This window comes from Telopea speciosissima, chromosome 3, assembly GCF_018873765.1.
Source record: "Telopea speciosissima isolate NSW1024214 ecotype Mountain lineage chromosome 3, Tspe_v1, whole genome shotgun sequence".
In the NCBI taxonomy this organism is placed as follows: domain Eukaryota; kingdom Viridiplantae; phylum Streptophyta; class Magnoliopsida; order Proteales; family Proteaceae; genus Telopea; species Telopea speciosissima.
Window position 1 is genome coordinate 50,999,356 of NC_057918.1, and position 23,984 is coordinate 51,023,339.

General features: G+C 41.3%; 1 pseudogene; it reads right to left on the minus strand.

Annotated features, from left to right (window-relative positions):
* Positions 1-1,064: 1,064 nt before the first annotated feature.
* Positions 1,065-23,984, minus strand: part of LOC122654668 — a 63,392-nt pseudogene continuing 40,472 nt past the window's right edge.

Consider the following 23,984-nt stretch of genomic DNA (forward strand, 5'->3'; position numbering starts at 1 on the left):
TACAGAACCCCTAGGGCTAACACATTTAGTTCACTTACATTTATTTTATTTCAAATCACAGGTCGACGAGGATGGAGTTGCCGCAGGTGATGATCACCAAGAATGGAGTTGCCACAGGTGATGGTCGCTGAAGATGTAGTTCCCATAGTTGATAGTCGCCTTCCTCTCAGTAGTTGCAGGTCTCCAACGGTTTGAGGAGGGAAGATGTTTTGAGAGGCTTTTATTTATATAAGGGGGTTAAAATGGACATTTCAACTTTTAGGCTAACAGTGCTTAACGTCAAGAGAAAAGTTGATATAATGAAAGTTTTTGAGGTGTCTGAGTCATTCGACCAAAATGCAACGGGTGTTTATGAAATAATAATAATAATAATAATAATATTTAAATGCATTTACACACAATTTACAAAACTATCATCGATAACGAAATTTCATCCAACCATTGTCAATAAATTCTCATGATAGTCTCCCTTATTGAGAAGTGGATTCCATATTGAACATCTCCTCTAGTCACAAATACACATCGTGAAAACAATCTATCGATATAGTTAATGTAGGCATCAACATTGGTACACCAAGATGCCTAGAATATAACTGTTATGGTAAGGATCTCTCAGGTATGGGGACAAAAATAACTATCAGAGAGCTTTGTTGCATAAACAACTGCCAGTGATCAATACAAGACTCTTACAATGATCATGTCCAACATACATATATGCTCATATTTATATCTTAGAGTCACAATTTGAAAATATATAATATAGCCACCCTATGAACAATATACCCAATATTGTCCCTGGTTGACACTTTAAGGTATAACCTTAGGATAACACACTGCACATAAAATGATAATGTAAATTAATTTTATTAAACACGCTTAAATAGGATTTGATAGACATACAACACGGACTACGCATAATGCGGGGAGGGGGAGTGATGGTCCTCGATTCTCTTCATCCTGGGTGAAGGGAAACTTTTTGCTTGCCATCAATATCTTACATGAATAGAAGTACCATGAGATCAGTGCTATTCCTAATTAAGGGGGAAGAAGAGCGACAAAATCAACTATACAAAGACGGATAAAGTGAAATGGAACTAATCAACCAATCTTCCCATATAATTCAAAACTAATCAGCTTCAAGTTCAGCACTGAACTGCTCCAATCGAGCCTTGTCATCATCCAAGTCACGAACCAAAGCATAGTTGACAGAACCATCATCTTCACTGGCATGTATTTGTCTGCCAGCAAACCTATAGAGGCAGCAACAAATGTGAGAAAATTAGAGTTAAGAATTACAGCCAAATATAAAGGTTCATCATGGAAGAAATGAGGCAAATAATCATGTCCTCAACATGAAAGTTTGTTCAGTTGACACAACCAATTCACATTCATGTTAATGCTTTTCGACACAATACCGTATGTAGAAGACACACATCTAATTGTGCATAAATGCTTGTCTATACAAGTATTATCAAAGTTTCAGGTCAACAATATATTTTTAGATAAGGTAAATTAGTGACCCACAATTGAGATTTTTACCAAGTTCAAGGTGGAATTCCCGTAATAAAAATATTCCAAATAGATGTTTAAGTGCATCATTGCAATTCGAAGCCCAAAAAAAATAAAAAATAAAAAAATAAACCAGGGACCAATGATGAATGACTAGAACTCCCTATCTGACCTCAACTCTGAGGTAGTAGGTCGTGAAGTGCTGGAGATCCTTTTGAAGAATTTCAGCCATCCAAGGACCATGATCTTTCTGTGGAAATGTCTAGTGGATTGTGCACCTACCAGGTTTCTTTGAGACAACGAGGCAGCCCTCCCAAGTGATTCTTGCCCTATGTGTGACAATACTGTGAAAACGTCTTGGCATGTAGGTTTTACATACAATAGGTCCAAAGAGACTGGTCTGCCCTTAACATAGGTCTTAGGCCAGCTTTATAAGATTTGGATTTATGATCTTCTCTTATTGACTGGTTTTTAAACTTAGACATCATGGCAAAGAAAGATGGGCTAGATCACGCTAACATTTCTGTGATTGTGCATGGCTTATGGACTGAAATGATTTTGTTCGAAGGAAATATATCAATTCAATGGTAGCCACAAACAGATTCAGCCAGCATTATAAAACAAGTGGCAGGTCTCAGAGACAATCCACAACAGCAACACTGAAGAATTGGAAGGATCAAAGGAAGTGTAAAGTGGGAACTCTGGAGCAAGGAATTGTTAAAATCAACACGGATGCTTCCAGCAAAACTTCTTCAAAATAAGGTGCAGTTGGAGTGGTGATTAGAGATCATCCACAAATTTGGTGGACTGGTTCACTGAAGAAGCAGAAGCAAAAGCAGTCTTATGTTGTCTTAAGTTAGCTGCAGAACTAGGTTCCTCATGCATAATTATGGAAAAAGATGATCTACAGATTGTCAACTGAAGATAAGCAACGAAGTTGTCGACATGGGATTTATTTTCCTGTTTGTTAGACATTGAAAGTCCATTGATCATTAAGATAAAAAAAAGCAATTCATGCACTTAGGTCTGTTGATCAAGCTGCCTATGCTTTAGCTAAAAGGTCCTCTTTGGATTTTGAAAGGGGGGGGGGGGGGAAGAGATTTGTATTTTTGGACTGTCTATATGGTTCAAATCCCTTTTCATGGATGCTTTTTCAAACTAGTAGGTATATCTTCATTATTTAAAAAAAAAAAAAAAAAAGGATCTCGCTGGGTTATTTTCTTGCCAGAGCCAGATAAATTAAATGAGTCGAAGAAGCATTTGGATCATTGTCCAAATGGTACTTGATTGCTTCCAATTTTACCCAACTGCACTTGACATATGCTGCAGTGCCAGTGATTAATGTCCACAAATAAAATAAAAAATAAATAAAGGAAATAAAATAATAGTTAAAGTATAAATTCAGACAAAAATGACAACCATCTAAGTTTCTATAGGTGTTGGGACCACTATACATTACCCAAATGAGATTTATCTTGCAGTTGGAAAGTTATATGGTCTATTTCCAGGGTTTATAAAATATTGCAACCACCATGGCACCTTTTGTATCCCCAATTGGAGTGCTCAATGCAACTAATAGCACATTTAACCAGTACTTAGTTCAGCACCAACTCACAGGTTGCATGCCTAGTGGGTTCCCAGTAAGTATCATATGAGTGTGTGTACAAGTGTGTAAGCATGCCTGCATCATGACGCAGAGTCGCAGACGCTACTTTCCAGGTTACAAATGCTCTATCCCAGTTTAACATAAAATCTAAGCACAGACAACATTATTAATGACAGAGGACCTAGGATGTTGGTTACTGAAAATAACAAATTGTCATGTTTCCAACACAATTTGGATAGCGTTTGATGAGTAGCAATTTTTTGAAATGTTAAAGTACAAGTGTAAAGGGAGGCAAATTACCATCTTCTGTTCATCAACTCTATGCACTTTTGAGCATCCTTTCTATCCTTAAATTGAACCAACACAACACCCTGAGGATGATTCTCACAAACCTGCAACCAAAATCAGAAGAAATTAATAAACATAAAGAATATAATTCCTGTTGAGCTAATGAATTAGTTATCTTTTAGCAGCAATCCAATAGCAAAAAATGCCACTACTGAGAATAAAAGTCCTGCTGCACATTAGATCATATAGCATAGAAGTTCCTCAGGCAATCGAGATTTAAAGGATTTCAATTGGGGGTTATGTTAAGAATAGTGAATAGTTGTATCAGGGGTATTTATGTACATAACCCCTCTGTTGTGTATTCTTTTTGTCATTTGTATGAGGCCAAGGGCCTATGTGTAATTACTTATTCTTTTCAATATAAACATGTTAGTCTCTTGTTTTGAGACATAACACACCAAACCAAAACCGTGGAACACTCTCTATCTCTTTCTTCTCTTCTCCTTCTTCCACCCTAAAAGCTAACATGGTATCAGAGCTGATTCTGCTGTTTGCAAGTGTTTGAAGGAAGATTGGAGTGTGAAGAAGGTCCTCTTTCACTTAGTTGCTGCTGCTGTTCCAAGGTCAGGTTAGGTTACCTTCTCCAAGCTGTTTCTCTTTGGTTTGGAATCCAAATGGAGTGCTTCTTAGTGCTCTAGTTTCGTTTGGGAGTCCTCTTTGATTCCCTTTACTTCTCTTAAGCTGTTTGCAAGCTTCCATTCAATCCACAAAGATTTCGTGGTTGCTGTTCTGCCCAGAATTTCCGCCAGCTAGAGTCTGGTTTGGCTCTGTGGTCTTCAATAGGTCTTTGTTTGACCATTGTTTATGGTCTATTTGCATCGTTTTTTGGTAAGGAACAATACTCATCCTTACTCCGCTGCTGTTTGAACAATTTCTGAAGATCTATAAATGTTTTAAGCTGTTTTTGGCCATTTTTCTGCCCTGTTTGTGCCTACTGTTTTGCGCAATATCTGTTTGCTTGAAGTACTGCTGTTACCCTAGCCTAAGTGATTGATTTCAGCTTCAATATGGGTGAGAAAAATGTTGAAACATCCTTACCCCTTGTGGAAACAGCTCCACCTCACTTCTCTTCCTTCGAGAGCCCCAATATCCAACTTCCTATTGCCAAACTTGAGAGCCAAAACTATTTAGATTGATCCCGCTCCATGAAATTGATTCTTCGGGGTAGAGGGAAGATGGGCTACATCAATGGTAGCATCAAGGCCCCCCTCCCTACCGAGCAAGGGTACTCCAAATGGGACACTGAGAACTCTCTTGTGATGGCCTGGCTTCTTTTCTCCATTAAGCCTGAGATTGGAAGAAGATTTATGGGCAAGGAAACTGCCAAGGACATTTGGGACAGTGTGGCTCGTATTTTTGATCGAGTTGGGGACTCTACAAAGGTGTACCAACTTCTCCAACAGATTGTTAGCCTGCGCCAGGGGGATAGAAGCATCTCTGAGTACTACAGTCTTGTTGTGGGTCTGTGGGAGGAGTATGACCACTATAGAGACCTTTAGTTATGCCCTGATGATGAGGTCAAAGTGCACCGATTGTTTGAGAAAGAGAGGGTCTTATTTCTCCTTGGAGGCCTTAATTCTGACTTTGAGCCTCTTAGGTAGGGTGCAAATCCTTGGCCGCCCAAGTCTTCCCTTACTGGAGGAGGTGTGTGGATATTTACAGAGTGAGGAGACCCGTAGGGGTGCCATGGGGACTGCTCCCACTGTTGTTGAGCACTCTGCTCTTGTTTCTTCCACCCCTCAGGACTCCACTAAGGGAGCTGATAAGGGGGCTGCTAAGGGAGCTATGCAGGGCCGATTCTTATGTGACCATTGTGGCAAGACTGGGCATACGAAGGACTTTTGCTGGGATCTCCATGGGAAGCCCCCTGCTGGTTCATCTGGAGGACCGAGAGGGCAGCGGAAGAAGGGACCTAAGGCTCATGTTGGAGTCGTTGAATCTGATGAATCCTCTCTTTCCAAAGAAGACATTGCTGCATTTCGCCGGATTGTGGCTCATCTGGATGGTTCCTCTGCTACTCCTCCTTCCACTGCACTGCAGGCCTCCTCCTCCGGTACCACATCTTGGGTCATTGACTCAGGTGCCACGGATCATATGACTGGTAGGTCTTAGCTGTATAATTCCTATTCTGTTTGTTCTGGGAAAGATAAGGTAAAAATTGCTGATGGTTCCTTCTCTTCTATTTATGGAAAGGGAGATATCCAGGTCGCCCCACTTTTACCTTTGAAGTCTGTTTTTCATGTTCCCAACTTTGCCACTAACCTTCTTTCAGTTAGCCAATTGACTAAATCTTTGAACTGCTTTGTCACCTTCTTTCCTACCCATTGTCTTTTTCAGGATTTGGTGACGAGGAGGGTGATTGGCAGTGGTCGTGAAGCTAATGGCTTGAACGTTTTGGAGACTGGTGCTTCCCCTGTTGTGCAAGCTCAGTCTTATGTTTGTGGGCAAGAAGGTGGACGTACTCAGGAGGATATTTTGCTCTAGCATCATCGTTTGGGGCACCCTTCCTTTTCTGTTATGAGGAAATTGTTGCCACATTTATTTACTTCTTTTCCTGTCACTCATGTTTTTCATTGTGAACCTTGTCTATTTGCCAAAAGTTGTAAAACAGTTTATGCATCTAATGGTAATAAATCTACTTCACCTTTTCATCTTATCCATACTAATGTTTGGGGGCCTTCCCCTGTTACTTCTTTGCGTAGCTTCTGCTACTTTGTTTCTTTCATTGATGATTTTTCTAAGGTTACGTAGGTTTACCTTTTGAAACATAAGAGTGATGTCTATGTTGCATTTAAACAGTTTTATGAGTTAGTGTCTACCCAATTTCACACTCGGATCCAAATTGTCTGCTCTGACAAAGATGGGGAGTATATGTATAGTGGTTTGGAAACCTTTTTTTCTGACCATGGCATTATTCATCAGGTGGCCTGTGTTGATACCACCCAACAAAATGGGGTGGCTGAAAGGAAAAATCGCCATCTCCTTGAAGTGGCTAGATCCCTTTGGTTTACCATGCATGTTCCAAAAACTTTTTGGTCTGATGCCCTACTCACTACTGTCTTTCTTATTAATCACATGCCCTCTAGTGTCTTGAACTTCAAGGTTCCTCTTGATGTTCTCCCCTCAAGGTCTTCTTCTTTTTCTCTCCCTCCAAGGGTGTTTGGGTGTATTTGCTATGTACATATTAGCAAATCTGCCCGCACTAAATTGGATCCTAAGGCTCTCAAGTGCATCTTTCTTGGGTATTCCCCCACCTCTAAGGGGTATAAATGCTATTATCCTCCTACTCGTCGGTGGCTTCTCTCCAAAGATGTTCATTTCATTGAAACCATTCCGTATTTTCGGTCCCCTCTTCAGGGGGGGTGTTCCTCTCTTGGTGGTGGTGTTGAGGGTGAAGAGGTTCCCGAGTTTGTGTCATTTCCTTTCTCTTCTCTTGTCCCTATTTCCCCTTTTTAGATTGACAAGAGAAAGAAAAATTATGTGGATACTATTGTTGTTGATGAGGAACCTTCTGTGGATACTGTTGTTGAGGGGGAGCTTCCTAGTGCACAGGAGAACAGAGAACAGGGGGAGCTACTGGTGTATATGAAGGATATGAGAAATCCTTCTTCATGGCTTCCTATAAAGAAGACCTGCCAAAATCCTTCTTCGTCTCCTCATCTTGACCTTCCATCCATCGAGACAGGTATACCTTCCTCTACATTCTCAGACTTAGATCTTCCTATTGCCCACCGTAAGGGAACTCGGGCATGCACTAATCCCATTGCCAAGTTTGTTTCCTATGATTCTATCTCCCTTACAGGTATAGCCTTCACTGTGGCTATCTCATCCATCTCTATTCCCAAGAATGTAGCAGAGGCTATGGCAGATCCCAAATGGAGAGAAGTAATGAACACAGAAATGTTGGCACTTGAGAAGAATCACACTTGGGATCTGGTTGAACTCCCTAAAGGAAGAATCCCTGTTGGATGCAGATGGGTATTTACAGTCAAGTTCAAGTCTGATGGTACTGTGGAGAGGTATAAGGCAAGACTTGTCGCCAAGGGTTATACACAGGTGTATGGCATTGACTATCAGGAAACCTTTGCTCCGGTGGCCAAGCATAACTCCATTCGTGTACTTCTCTCAATGGCTGCAAATCTTGATTGGCCATTGTACCAACTTGATGTGAAGAATGCATTCTTACATGGTGACCTAGAAGAAGAAATATATATGCACTCTTCTCTTGGGTTCAAGCATCCTAGTGACAATGGGAAAGTGTGTCGACTTAGGAAGGCTCTCTATGGACTCAAACAGTCTCCTAAGGCTTGGTTTGAGAGGTTCAGACAAGCTATCCTACAAAATGGATATACTCAAAGTCAAGCTGATCACACATTGTTTATACAAAGGAAGGACAGCACCATTACGGCTCTCATTGTTTATGTTGATGACATTGTGGTTACAGGAAACAGTGAAGCTAAGATCTCAAAGCTTAAGCTTTATTTGGTTCGGCAGTTTGAGATCAAAGATCTCGGTCTATTGAAGTATTTTCTGGGGATTGAGGTTTCACGATCCAAGCAAGGGATCAATGTTTGCTAAAGGAAGTTTGTTCTTGATCTACTTACAGAGACAGGCTACTTAGGATGCAAACCAATCTCCTCCCCTATTGAGCAGAACCACAAACTAGGGGAAGATTGTGGTGAACCTCTTGTGGATGCTGAAAAGTATCAAAGGTTAGTAGGTAAGCTAATCTACCTCTCACTCACCCGGCCTGACATCACTTATGCTGTTGGAGTGGTGAGTCAGTTTATGCATGCACCCAAGATGGGACATCTTGATGCAGTTTACAGGATCCTCAGGTATTTGAAGTCATGCCCTGGAAAAGGTCTTCTCTTCTCTAGGAATGGTCACTTGAGAATTGAAGTATATACAGATGCTGATTGGGCCGGGTCTATTTCTGATAGAAAATCCACCTCTGGATACTATACCTTTGTCGGGGGAAATTTAGTCACCTGGAGAAGTAAGAAGCAATCTGTGGTAGCTAGGTCAAGTGCTGAAGCAGAGTTTAGAGCCATAGCTCATGGTGTGTGTGAAATCTTGTGGTTGAAGAAACTTGTCCAAGAATTAGGATTTGAGATGACTGAACCTATGAGTCTATATTGTGATAACAAGGCAGCCATTAGTATTGCTCACAACCCAGTTCAACATGACAGGACAAAGCATGTTGAGGTTGACAGACACTTTATCAAGGAGAAGATAGACTCTAAGGCTATTTGTACTCCTTTTGTGAAGACAAATGAACAAGTGGCAGATATCTTCACCAAATACTTGGCTCTAATCACTTTAGTTTTATGTTAGACAAGCTGGGTATGTATGACATATACCACCCAACTTGAGGGGGAGTGTTAAGAATAGTGAATAGTTGTATCAGGGGTATATATGTACATAACCCCTCTGTTGAGTATTCTTTTTGTCATTTGTATGAGGCCAAGGGCCTATGTGTAATTACTTATTCTTTTCAATATAAACATGTTAGTCTCTTGTTTTGAGACATAACACACCAAACCAAAACCGTGGAACACTCTCTATCTCTTTCTTCTCTTCTCCTTCTTCCACCCTAAAAGCTAACAGTTAGATCACCACCAGCCAATTCCAATCTGATCCGTAATGGATTAGCTAATCCACTGAGGAATCAATCTGATTTTAACCACCGAATTAGGAATTCAGGATACAGCATTAGCTGATTCAGATCCACAGCAGCATCAACAGATCCTGTAAACAGACAGCAAACACTCCACCTTATACAAAGTGTCCCATAGGTTTAATTACACAAAAGGGAAACCACTATGTCTACTTACCTCAATTCTCATCAACTAATCCAATAGTTTACCCATCTAATGATTTTTTTTCTTTCCTTTTTTAATTGGCAAAAAGGGGAAAACAAAAACACTTTATCAATCCATGCAAGAACAGCCCCAAAAAGCAAAGGATGAAGGGAGGAAATAAGGGACTAGAAGTTCTGGAAAGAAAATCCCAACCACTAAAACATGGTCAAACAGCAACCAAACCAAACACCTTAACTTAAAGAGGAACCCCAATGCCTAAAATATTAGTCTCCACCAAAAAACAACAAATCTCAACCCCAATGCCTAAATTGGTCCAGTTCAGTTTTAGCTTTAAGATGTTTTCAACTAATTGGAAGGTCTTGTTTGGACAATAAACCCTTCAATGCTTCTCTCTTAATTGTAGCCCCCCTTTCTCCTTTGATATTTTTCCAATATGAGATTAAAAATAGAACATCTCTTAGTCCCATTCTTTGCTCCTTAAAAATAAGTGTCTAATTATAGAGTTTTAGTCCCGCATTTGATAGCTACAAAGGGAAAGGATAGAGCAGAACCAATAAATACAACTAAGCCCTTTAAAAGAACATTTAAGAGTGCATGGCAAGGCCCCAGCCCACTGCCCAAATATGGGCTTATTGGTTGGTTCAAGAACCTGCGGAGACCAATTGAAGCCTAAGAACCGACCGATAAGCTAAAGACTAGAGCTCAAGAACCAACGACCAATTATTAGTCGGTATTGGCCAGTTTAGGTCTTGGCAAAGATAGGTTAAGGGCCTAGGTTAGCTCAACCAAAACCAACTGGAGCCGATGATTGACACCCCCCTAACAACAGACACCCAACACCCCAACCCAAATGAATCTACTCAAGACTAGAGGAAAGGGAGCTAGAGGCTAAAGGGAAGAAAAAAGAAAAGTGATATGATGGAAGAAACCACCTCTTTGTCACCTCTTTTATTGACTTGGAGATCAAAGCGGAGGCTCTCTCTCTCTCTCTCTTTTTTTTTCATAATAACAAGATTTTATTAGGCATACTGTGAAGTGGAACTGTACATCCATAGTGAGATATATACATGAGAATACAAGATATTACATCATACCCACCAAGGAGCTCACCCAAAAAAAAACAAAAAGCCCAAATTGCTTTTCACTTTACAATGGACAGGACCCTATTTATGTGATCTCTCTCCAAATCCATTCCTGCAATACTGCATCTGCTAGGGGGTTCACACATCTAGGCCACCAAGAAAATGAGGGTTCTAATTGAATAGTGATTTAGCTCTCGTTCTTTGGCACTTCTATTCCATTACCATATTAGTGGCTCCTTGGGGGGTTTCCGTTGTATGTTTGTGTTTTGGTCATGTGGCATAGCTTGATCTTTTTTCTCTTCCTCAATTCAAGGACATGATGTATTGGGATTTATTATCATATCAATAAAATTTGCACCCACTTATCCATAAAAAATTTGTTATTTTGCACTCCGAATCTGATGCACTAGCTTCCAAGGAACTTTGGAATCCGTGGACAGAAATTTATTATCAAAGCCTCAGTCACTGTGTAGGAAAAACGAATACTCTAGAATGAAAGCTTTGATTTCTACCACACTGGAGTCAGAAAAAGCCAACAGTACATTACCTGCATGATTTCTGAGCACACCGCCGATTACAGATGGACCTGGATTGCCCTTGCTACTTCCATCAAAATTTGTTTTCACAGAGTGAGTTGGAGAAACACTCCATTCATGTCTCACCACCCCCCGATGGGACTAGATCTTGCCAACTGTTCCCATTCTCTCATATAATATGTAATCAAAAGGAGTGCCTATGAATCTTTCGTGATAAGAAGCCCAATGTGCTGCCCTAAACCTTATTGCCTCACAAACCCTCCTAGATGTCCTCTTTTCCCCCCTAAATATCCAATTATTTCTTTCCAAGATGAGGATATCTAAATCCAAGAATATTGGCATCTTTGCACAGAAGTAACTATTTCAGTAAGGATAGCAGATTCATCGTAATGTCTAGGCCACTATCTGTCCCTCATTTCAATTTTCCATGCAGAAACTAAATAAGAGAACCCACAACACAACATACTGAGATTATCTGGAACTATCCGAGGAAGAAACTAAGGGTAATAAAAGATAGCCTTTAAACACCAGAGATATCAGGTTATTTATTGTTGTTATTATTCCTGCTTATTCTCTTCCGCTGTGATGATTTACTGTGTTTATGATGAACTATGAATGGGAATACTGCACTTATGATCCTGGAGGATTGATTGGGTGCCAGTTGGCATCCAGTCACACCATGCCCTTATTAACCGGGCCGGGGTGTGACATATGGAGCGGGGTGTGACAGTCAAAGCCAAAAGAAACAGTTCCTACAAAAGAGCCTTCCATTCACAATGAAATTCCTAAGCCTATTGAGGAAGAACAGCAAGAGATGGAAAAAGAAGAGAAAAAGTTTGTTGTTCATTTCGAGGATACAGCCCCAATTGTCCAAGTACCGGAGCTACTTATAAATTAGCTCTAATTTGTACATTCCTTATTTTAACTTTTCTAGTTTTACCACTCATCCATCTCAACATCCTCATTTCAGATACTAGTCTGTTTATGTGTTGTTACTTCACTGCCCAACATTCAGCTCCATTCATTATTGTTGGTCCTATAATTGTCCTATAAAAATTTCCTTTGAATCTTAAAGGAATATGTTCAGATGTGTTACCCAATATTATAAGGGTACTTTTGGTATTTTATTTATGCTTTATTTATGTACTTTTGAACAAGGGTAGAGTTGTAATTTGGGCTGTGACACTGTTCACGTGAACAGTGTCGTGAACAGCATCGTGAACAGTGTTTCCTTTTTGTAATCTCTTTTATTATTATTATTATAAATAGAGAGCCTGACTGATCTCATTGATCATTCAAGCATTCTCAGAATTCAGGTTTTGATAACATGGTATCAGAGCAGCTTCTCTGATCTAGGGTTTTCAAAACTCTCCCCTCTCCATCGATTCCTTCTCTTCCCTTCTTTTCCTTGACTTCCTCTCTCTCTCTCTCCTTTCTCTTTGCTTGGTTCTCTCAACCCTTCAAGGGCAGCACTAATGAGGTGATCCAATTATGGTTCGAGTGCTGCCCTCCAATCCACCTCAATTTTAACGCCCTAAAAGTTGATCGATAGCTGCTGCAATTATCTCTCTGCGATTTGGACTGCTTCAACCTTTTTTTGGAAATCGATCTCACAACTCTTGGAAGATTGATTACTTCTTTTGGAGCATCATTGGCAGGGCTTCAGACAGCATCTATCATACTTGGATTTTTATCAATTGAAGACCTCAAAGCTTCAGCCCCTTTTTTTCCCTTCTTATCGATCTCAATTGTCAGGGTTTTGTAAAACCCTGACACATTATCGATTTGGAATTTTTGGGCTGCTGTTTGGGAAGTTTTTTTGCGGGTTAATTCCCTACTCATACTGCTGCAATCGACCACTGTTTCACACCAATTAGTGCAGTTTTTTCCTGCAGATCAGAATTTTAGAATTCATAATCGATTTCAGCCTAGCAAGGTTTTTTTGAAGATCAGTTTTTTTTTGTTCACCTCAAGGTTCGACATCTGTGTAGCTGTCCTATGGGTGACTCAGAGATAACCTTGGCTACTTCTGGAAGAGATCAAACTAGGAATGACTTCCTTCCTTATGCTGCAGCCATCAAGCTTGATGGTACCAACTAACTAATTTGGGCGATATCATTATCCCTGACTGTGGCTGGTAGGGGACTCACTGGCCATCTTACTGGTACCACCAAACAGCCCACTGAAGAAGGTGCTGCCCGTACTAAATGGGCTGCCAATGATGCAATGGTGATGTCTTTTGTTCTGAACTCCATGACAAATGACCTCTCTAGTCAGTATCTTCTCCTTGACACTGCTACTCAGATATGGACTGCTGTCAAGGGTACTTATGGTCGTTCAGGGAGTGGTGCTCAGGTTTATGAGATCAAGAAAACTCTTCAAAACACTACTCAGAAGGAGATGACAGCCACTAAGTATTATGCTGCCCTCAAGTGCTTATGGCAATAGCTGGATCACTATGCTAGGTTTCAGCCTACTACTGCTGCGGATATTACTGCCTACCACACATATGTAGATCAGTTTCGGGTCTCTGACTTTCTAGCTGGACTCAATGATGAGTATGATCCTATTCGGGTGCAGGTTCTTGGACGGGTTCCTTTCCCCAATTTGGAGGAAACTTTTTCCTATGTCCACAGTGAAGAGACAAGGAGGGCTGCTATGATGATTACTCCTAAGGTTGAAAGATCAGCCTTACAGACTGCTGGTTCCACTATTGATACTTCTGCTGATACTGTTACTGCTAATGCTACTGCTAAAGAGCCTGTGAAGTGTGACCATTGCCACAAACCCTATCACACTAAGGCTCAGTGTTGGAAGCTTCATGGGAAGCCTGCTGATTTTGAGAGCAAAAGAGATCGTGCTAAGTCTAAAAACAAAGCCAATCACACTGAAAGTGTAGCTCCAGCTCCCACTACTGACATCGGTTTCTCCCAGGAAGAACTTCAAGCTCTCCGGCGTCTGTTGACTTCATCTCGCCGGCCAATTCAGGTTCCTTCTTTGCCCGTGTAGGTATTTCCTTTTTGGCTTGTGCATCGTAGTTTCCACTCCTTGGATTATAGACTCTGGAGCTACTGATCACATGACAGGTTCCTCCAGTATTTTTAACACTTACTTTCCTGCTTCTGGTAAGGACAAAGTTAAGATTGCTGATGGGTCCCTCTCCTCCATATCCGGGAAAGGATCCATTAGTTGTTCCCCTTCTTTGACATTATCTTCTGTGTTGCATATTCCCAAGTTTACCACTAACCTTCTCTCCATTAGTAGTATCACCAAATCTTTGAACTGTAAAGTGACCTTCTTTCCTACTCATTGTGTTTCTCAGGAACTGAACTCGGGGAAGACGATTGGATCGGGTAAAGTACATGGCGGATTGTACCTGCTTGATGGAGATCCTACATCTACGCAGGCATTACCTTCTAGGCTTTGTTCCCCAGCATCGTTCTCTTCTGAATTACACATATGGCACTCTAGAGTAGGACATCCCCCTTTAGGTACCCTATCTACTTTATTTCCAGCATTAAGTACTTCATGTAATAAAGAAGATTTTTTTTGTGAGCCTTGTGTCTTGGCCAAACAGACACGTTCAAATTATCCAACTTCTAATAAAAGATCATCTTCTTTATTTCATGTTGTTCATTCTGATGTGTGGGGTCCTAGTCGAAAAGTTTCCCTTTCGGGTCATCGGTGGTATGTCACCTTTATTGATTGCTATTCCAGGTTCACTTGGGTCTATCTTATGCACAATAAAAGTAAGGTTTTTTCTTGTTTTCAGCACTTTCACAAGCTAGTTCAAACTCAATTTAATGCCACTGTTCAGACTTTAAGGAGTGATAATGGGAGAGAGTATATGGAAGGTCAATTCCAAAAATACTTGGCTGCCCATGGCATCCTCCATCAGACCAGTTGTGTGGATACTCCAGCCCAAAATGGTGTGGCTGAGAGGAAGAATCGCCACCTCTTGGAGGTAGCTCGTGCTCTTCTGTTTGCCCGTAATGTCCCTTCCGTTTATTGGGGGGATGTTGTTCTTACTGCAACCTATTTAATTAATAGGCTGCCCAGTCGGGTCCTTAACTCTTGACCCCCTGTTGAGCTATTACTTGGCTCTTCCTCCTTTGTTGTTTTCCCTAAGGTTTTTGGCTGCATTTGCTATGCCAGGGATACAAGGTCCCCGGGCAAACTTGACCCACGTAGTCTTCGGTGTATTTTCTTAGGGTACTCTGCCACACAGAAGGGGTACAAGTGCTATCACCCTCCATCCTGCCGGACTTTTGTCAGCATGGATGTCGTGTTTCATGAGAGTATCTCCTACTATGTGTCCCCACATCTTCAAGGGGTGAGTATTAGCGAAGATGTGTCGACTTTAGACTCTCCACCTCCACTCCAGTTGGTTCATGATGAGGCTAAATCTATTCAGCCTACTATTCAGCCTACTTCGCTCATTCAGCCTCCTTCTAGTCCTCCTCCTCCTCCCCCTGAGTCAGGGGGAGAGGTTCCTGTACAAGGGGAGCAAACCACACCAGCCGAGACTCCTGTCCAGAGGGCCATTAGTGAATTTCAGGGAATGATTGATGCTAGCAAAATGAAGACCTATACAAGGAAACATAAGTAGGTTCAATCAACTGTTGCTCCCGTACCCATCCAGTTGCCGAACCTGGATCCAGAACCTGCCTCTCCACCAGGTAATATTCCTTCTCCTGAGTTGCCTATTGCCCTTCGCAAAGGTGTCAGAACTTGCACTCAGCATCCCATATCTCATGTTGTGTCTTATGACTCCCTTTCCCCATCATTTCGTACTATTATTTCTTCTCTTTCTTCTGTTCGTGTTCCTAACAATTGGCAGGAAGCTCTATCAAATGGAAAGTGGAAGGCAGCCATGATGGAAGAAATGGAAGCTTTGAAAAAAAATAACACATGGGAGCTTATGGTTCTTCCACCTGGGAAGAAAACCATTGAATGTAGGTGGGTGTTTGTGGTGAAACAGAAGGTGGATGGCACTATGGATAGGTATAAGGCACGACTCGTGGCCAAGGGTTTCACTCAGACATACAGCATTGATTACCAGGAGACCTTTGCACCTGTTACAAAGCTGAATACGATTCGTGTGTTGTTATCATGTCTTGTCACGACCTTGGTTGGGATTTGGCAGACTAGATGTTAAAAATGCCTTCCTAAATGGAGCACTGGAGGAGGAGGTATATATGGACATTCCACCGAGTTCTCTTGTGTGGAAATAAAGGAAAAGTGTGCCGGCTAAAGCGTGCATGTATGGGCTAAAACAATACCCGAGCTTGGTTTGGTCGATTCCACAAGGCCATGATTTCTGTGGGCTATAAACAGAGTAATGCTGATCACACACTCTTTATTAAGAGGGTTGGTGAAAAACTCACTGTTCTTATAGTCTACGTGGATGACATAGTAGTTACTGGCAATGATGGTAATGAGATCAGACAGTTGAAGACCTTCCTCGGCCAGGAGTTTGAGATCAAGGATCTAGGGAAGTTAAGATACTTTCTTGGGATTGAAGTGGCAGATCTTCAAAAGGCATATTTCTCTCCCAAAGAAAGTATGTCCTAGACTTGTTGGCTGAAACAGGTTTGCTAGGCTGCCACCCTTTGGATACTCCTATGGATCCCACTGTTCGTCTCAAGGAAAATGAGGGTGAGCCTGTAGATAAAGGCCGTTACCAAAGGCTTGTAGGGAAGCTGATTTACCTTTCACACACTCGTCCAGACATTGCTGTTGCTGTGAGTGTTGTGAGTCAATTTATGCATAATCCCTACACTTCACATATGGAGGCTGTTCTTCGCATTCTACACTATTTGAAGTCAGCTCCTGGAAAAGGCATTCTTTTGTCTTCACATGGTCACCTACGGATAGAAGCATACACCGATGCTGATTGGGCTGGTTCTGCAGATCGAAAATCTATTTCTGGGTGTTGCTCCTTTGTAGGTGGAAATCTTGTCACTTGGCGTAGCAAGAAGCAAAATGTAGTTGCTCGTTCTAGTGCCGAAGCTGAATTTAGAGCTATGGCACAAGGGATTTGTGAGTTACTTTGGCTTAAAGGTCTGCTACAAGATCTGAGTATTCCTATTCGCCTTCCTATGATGTTATATTGTGATAACAAGGCTGCAATTAGCTTAGCACACAACCCGGTACAGCATAACCGTACCAAGCATGTTGAAGTAGATAGGCATTTCATCAAGGAGAAATTAGAAGATGGACAGATTTGTATTCCCTTTGTGACTTCTTCTGATCAGCTTGCTGATGTCTTCACCAAGGGACTGCCTGGAGAGTTGTTTTATCCTAGCCTAGTCAAGTTGGGTATGTGTGATATCTATGCCCCAACTTGATGGGGAGTGTTGAGATGTGTCACCCAATATTATAAGGGTACTTTTGGTATTTTATTTATGCTTTATTTATGTACTTTTGAACAAGGGTAGAGTTGTAATTTGGGCTGTGACACTGTTCACGTGAACAGTGTCTTGAACAGTGCTGTGAACAGTGTTCCTTTTTGTAATATCTTTTATTATTATTATTATAAATAAAGAGCTTGACTGATCTCATTGATCATTCAAGCATTCTCAGAATTCAGGTTTTGATAACAGAATACTTTGATCAAACAACACTCCGGATGCACCACTCCACTTTATCCACCCTATTCTAATTCTTTGTGCAATAACATCCTTTATTTCATCTTTAATTTATGCTAGAACCTAAGTACCTAAAATTTCACTTTGTGTTAACTCCCTATCATCAATTTCCACCATCCCACTTTCAGTCCCATTGTTAGTAAAGTTACACATAAAAACCCAAACTAGATCTGTTATGGACCCACGGAGTGAATAAAACTCGAAACAATGTGATCAGTGGCAATCTCATAAATTCTGATAACAGTTTAGAACCTCCTTGGGCAAGAAACAAGGTCTAGGGTAAAATAGTAATTTAAGTAAAGAATAAAGGATGAATCTGAAACTTCAGAGAAGGTAGGCGTAAAACAGAGAACTAAAAAGAAAGGGGCTATTCTGGAATTTTAAACAATAGTGGGGATAAGTTAAAACAAGGTATGAAGGAATGGGATTTTGAAGAAATAAAAGTATCTGTCCTCAAAAAGTAATTGAAAAAAGGTAGGTCTTCTTCTACCTTTCATCAGAAACAGAACCAGCACTATACCCATACTAACAACTGAACTATAACTTCCCAAATCAGATTCAAACTAGTCTGAGACTTCAGCAACAGCATCAACTAGGTCCTTAGGTATATCCAAGGCCAGCAAACAATATTTTAATAAGGATGTTAAAGATATATGCTGTTGGGTGTTTGATGTATACCACGATATGGGGAGTGTCCCTATCGTGGCTAGATATTATCTCTTAGGTTTAGTTTGTCTTATTTCTTAGTTAGGCTAGATTTTCCTACTTAGAGTAGGAGTTCTATTTTCTTTTCTCTTGCTGTACAAGGAATTAGTTTCCTTGTTTAGATGTAACTCTGTTGGTTATTATATAATAGCGGTAGAGGGGACTGCTAGAGTAATGAGTCTGCAGTTCTCTAGCAGTCTCAACTCCTCCTTCCATCGTCTCTCTCAGTTCTCTTCTTTTTAAGATTCTGGGTGGTAGTTTAAGGAATTTTACATGATATCAGAGCGAAAAACAAGAAGAAGAAGAAGAAGGTTTCTGCTATTTCGATCATACCTGCTGCTGCTAGATTCTCCCGCTTTTGCTGCTGCTGAAATTTGAATCTGGGTTCTCATCTACATTGCCTCCTACGGTATTGGAGACAAATCTGATTCTGATTCAAACCATACCGCTGTTGATTTGCTGGTTTCGACATGTGCTATCGTTGATGTTGATCACAAGTTCTGCAACTGACTTCTATTGGTTGTTTGATTGCTGTTGCCCTTGTTCCTGTTCTTCAGTTGATGTTGGTACTGGTTATCGCCATGGTTTTTGCCTTGGTTGTTGGTTATCTACCCGACGAAGGTTCACAGCACCGCCTCCTTCATCATGGTGCTGATTTCTGGTAGTTTTGAGTCTTCCACCTTGCGAGATTTGTTGCTGATGATACCTCTGTTATCGCTGTCTACTTATCGTCTCCACTTGTTTTGAATCTGGTTTCTGTTGGTTCCGGATATAAGGTCGAATCTGGAATCAGGTTTCTGGTTTCCGTCCCTGTTATCGCTACATGGTTTTTGCTGGTTCCTGAATCCTCCCGCCACTACTTTGCTGCATTTGGTGCCTTGTCACAAGGGAGAGGAAGAGTATTATCGGATAATATATTGTTTATTTTAGTTAATTCATATTATTTTTATATGGGTGATTGTGTGTCCAGAGGTATGACATCATAGTGTTTTTGTGACTAGGGACGGAGTTGGGCTCTCTGTTTGCATGCTTGCCACATTGTGTGTTTGTGGGAATGAAGATTCCAGACACAGATGTAGGTATACTTTAGTGTGTGTATCGGACTAGCTCATTCGAGAACTGGGCATGGTCTATTGTTGGATGTTTAGTGTAAATGGGTTCTCGACTTCTCGTAATAGCTGTATGGTCCCTAGACCTGAGAGGTCTTTATCTTTGCACACCGACATTGTGTACTTTTATAAACGTTTAATCGTGTCGTTTTTTTGTCCAATCAATGGTCAGTATATTCTATACTAGTTGTTCAATGGACTAGTGTCACGCCTAGATTCCTGTACCACCGGAATCTGTGACCGGAGCATACAAATACGCTCCACACTCCCACTAGGATCACTGATGCAGTATTTAAGCTAACTCATCCATACCACACGTGATAAATCAAAGGACAAGATGAAATATATATAATCATAATCAAAGTAGCGGAAACTATGTGATAACATGGATACATTAACTGTAGCAGTTTATCCAAGGTCATCGTTCCATCACAACAAGACATTAACAGTTATCGATCATTCCCATCAGGACTTATATATTACTTAATATTTAGATAATACATCTCTCATGACGGGGCCCAAAATGATAAAGTATCAAATTATAAATGTATCAACATATAAATATATCAAAAGGTGGCGCACGGCATAGGCTACTACTCTCCCTTATAGCAAGCCATGCAATAGCAATCCAGTCCATGCTCCCTAGCTTCAGGAGTCCACCAGTCATCGCTACTGCCCGTAGGTACATCATACTCTGAGCCCTCCGGCTCAACTACACCTGCACCATCATCTAAAAAGAGGTTTCCACGAGGAATGAGCTCCACTGAGCCCAATGAGCAAATCGAATCATGCAAATGGTTACAACATGCATAGATGACAAATATTATGATGCAGGAATGCATTAATTACTCTTCCATCTAATGTTACATTCTAAGTCAGGTATAGTGCTACTGCAACACCCTAGATAGCATCCCCGGTCCTCCACCTCTCTCACACGGATGGCCTATCAGGCAATGTCAAACTCGAGTCGCGCTGGGAGCCTGCCGGTCCCGGTCCACACGTCCGAATAGCCGGTCCCAGTCCTCTCGTTGGAATTGCTAGTTTACCCAGCAAACCCCCAAAGTTAATCCCACTGCCACGGTTCCGGTCCTCATGTCGGAATCACTGCTCCCAGTACCTCACATCGGTCTCACTGGTTTCCCCGTGGAGGATTATCCAACACATAAATCCCTATTGGTAAGAGTCGTAGCACTGAGTATAGTGTAATCCTAACTAGCATACATCTAAATGCATATTAGGGTACGTACACGCATAGGCTAGAGGTCAAGTCCATACTCCTTCCACGTCGGGCTCGCTATCCTCTTGCCCCCTCTAGCTTACACGTGCACACACAGTAAATTTCAATTATTGATCCAAAGTCCGGCGCACACTACGGCACTTGGATCACACCAATCTTGCATATCTCGCATCCACCACATATTCTCATATTCCAACACAGCCATATTCATTCTCAACACACATAACCATATTCAATCTCAACACATATAACCATAACTATTTTCATCGTACATATCTATCTCATCATTCAATCATATTCGTATTCTCATTCCCATCACACGACTATGGTCACAACCAAAATCTCATCACAACAGTGGTTCGAAGTAAAATGCATCCTAGCATCTACATTCAACATGGAAGCATTTCTACCAATATACTTCTAACGAAATAGATATCATTAATCAATCAATCTCGACCATTAAACAAGTACATGTATGACAATTGCAAGAAGAGGGATAAAGCATTCCAAAATAGGGTCGGGTATCCGATTTCCTCACCTTGAGTTCCGAGTTGATTATGCAATAAGTAATCCTTTGTCCTACAAGTCGGTACGACCCCTGTGTCTAGGTGCCCTAGATACACACCAAAACACATAAGTAATCAATACATAGGCCCCCCAAAAGGAAGCGAACCATCAAAGGTTCATAGGTACAAAAACAGGACACCGGCACATGGGGCTTACACAGATCAGCGGATGTGCCTCAATTTGCAGGTGCCTGTGTACATCTGCTTATGTCTTTTCGAGGACACAGGCACATGTATTCCACCCTGACCGGCGGATGTGTCCCTAATTTGCAGGTGCCTGTGTGCATCTGCCTGTGTCTTCCCGAGGATATAGGCACATGTATTCCACCCTAACCGACAGATGTGTCCCTAATTTGCAGGTGCATGTGTGCATCTGCCTATGTCTTCCGAGGACATAGGCACATGGAAGCCTGCCAGATCAGCAGAAGCACTTCTGGGTTGTATCTGCCGCTTTGCCTGATGGCATTAGCCGGTCTAATGCTGAGTTCCAAATCCCATTTTGGTTTCGAATTCCTTGGTTCTTAGCTCAAAGGGATCATACCTAATGGCTTCATATGGTCTCCTAGCCATGAGGAACACCTCTATTTAGGGTTTAATGGGTCCCAATCACTTGATTGTTTGAACTCTAGCGTTTTGATGGATTCTTAAATACGTCAAGGGGAGATGAGTATGTGGAGATGAACATAAGGGCATAAGGACTCATTCAAGTCCACAAATAAGGCATAGTACTTCACCACAAGAGAACCATTTTGAATCTTCAAGGAAGACCTTTAATCTCTTGTTCTAAACCTAGGGTTTCACCATAAATGGGTTTGGTTGTGATTGAAAAGAGGATGATGGTTTCATGGGTTCATTTAACCTTACACTAATGGCATCAATGCATCCCAATAATGGCTCCCTCTTTTAAGTTGGTGAGCTCCATTAATGGTCAAGCATTCTAAGTCTAAAACATAAATAAGCAAGGAGGGAGAAAGAGAGGTAGGGGAATGAGAGTGCTCACCAAGATGGGATGAGCTGAGCCAAGTCCCTCCTCCTCCTTCTCTTCTTCTTCCCCCTTCTGCTTCCTCTTCTCCTTCTTCTCTCCCTCTCAATCGATTCTTGGGTTTTCTATTGTGAGGTGAATAGTGGCTTGGTCCCTATTTACCTCACATTAGTACTAGGGCATGTTTGGCTGGGTCTTAGGCCTTAGGTTCAATTGATTGGGGTCTGTTTGGTTAGGCACTATCCTTAGGCCCTTGTTTAAGTCATTGGACCTTTCAATACACTAAGGCCCATAGCCCAGGTTCTATTCCTAAATAGAAGGGTTCTATAGTTCTAAGCCCAACCCAATATTTATATGATACTAATCATGCTCAACCATGGAATATGTGAAAAGTGGCTTACCCCCATTCATCGTTAAGTAGTACAGGATAATACCATTGCGGCCTTGCAGGTCTCCAACAAGAGCGTACGACAAGAATACCCCTTTGTCGACGAACTTCCCCTTGTCTCTGTCGATGAATCTATCATCGACAGCTTTCCCCGTGTCATGGTTGATAATCTTGTGTGATGGTTTGAGTATCATCGCCCATAAGTCCCTAGCGTACTCCGCTGCCAATTCTACACAAGGTTCGAATTAGACCATAGGTCAGACCAGGTTTTTAAACCGGGTTTTGGGCACGGGTTTAACAACTAGGGTAGTGACAATAATTTAATTTCATGCCCTGAAGTTTATTGTAAAGTGAAAGGACCTACATGTAATGTTTTCTATCAATTATGGGTTTTATGGACATTACCAAACTAAGGTGCACTTATGTGCAATTTACATATTAGCTGATTGAGTGTGACTTAATGTAGGCTACCATGGAGTACAACCTAATAGGATCGCACCACTTTCACTAGCAACCCTAAGAAGGAAAGGAATCAGGGTTTGGCTATATAAGAGCCTTAAGAGGAGAGAACTTTGTCCAAGTCATTATCCACTTAGCTCATCGATTTAGAGAGAAAAGAATCTCTCCCAAAATCCCAGACACTATCTCCTCCTCTTCTCTATCTCTCCAAGAGTTGGTGATTGCCATTGTTAGAGTAAAGCGTTGAGTAGAGATCGATTCATACTTCTACGAGTTCTATGTTCAACTATTGTGAATCATTGGACCTGCTTTGCTTAAGGTATTAAAGAGGTAACCCTAAACCCATATTGAGATGTTTGATTCAAATATCCTATACTGCGTGAGAATCAATCCATTGAACCGGATCAGAAAAATTTTGATTTGGTATCTTTTCCTCCTTCATATTGGTATCAGAGCCACCCTCTCTACAGTGCAGGGTTTCGATTTGAAATCCTTATTTTGCAATCATGATCTTCGTAATGCAATCCTCAATGGCAAAAAATTTTTGGGTTGTTGATTTGATTATTGTAACCATGCACATATATATATATGTGTGTGTGTGTGTGTGTGTGTGTAAATGTGCGTGTGTGTGTATATATATATATGGGAGATGGTCACCAGCGGGCTGCCAGCAGCCTAGCGGCAAGCACCATGGTGGCAACATGTTTTACCACGCATTTTGGGGCCATGAGCAGCACCTTGGGAGCGGCCATGGCCGCTGGCTTTTCTATTCTCCGGTTGTCTCCATGTGGGAGATGACTTTGTGAACGGAGTCGTCCCCTACATGGGGACATCTTTTTTTTCTAAATAAAAAAAGTTTCTTGTGTGTGTCAGTGTCATAATGACAATGTTATGAACAATGTCATTATGACACTGTACCCTGTACGGTTTTTCATTTATTAATTAAAAAAATTAAGTAAAAAAAGGTTTGCTTAAGAAGTCC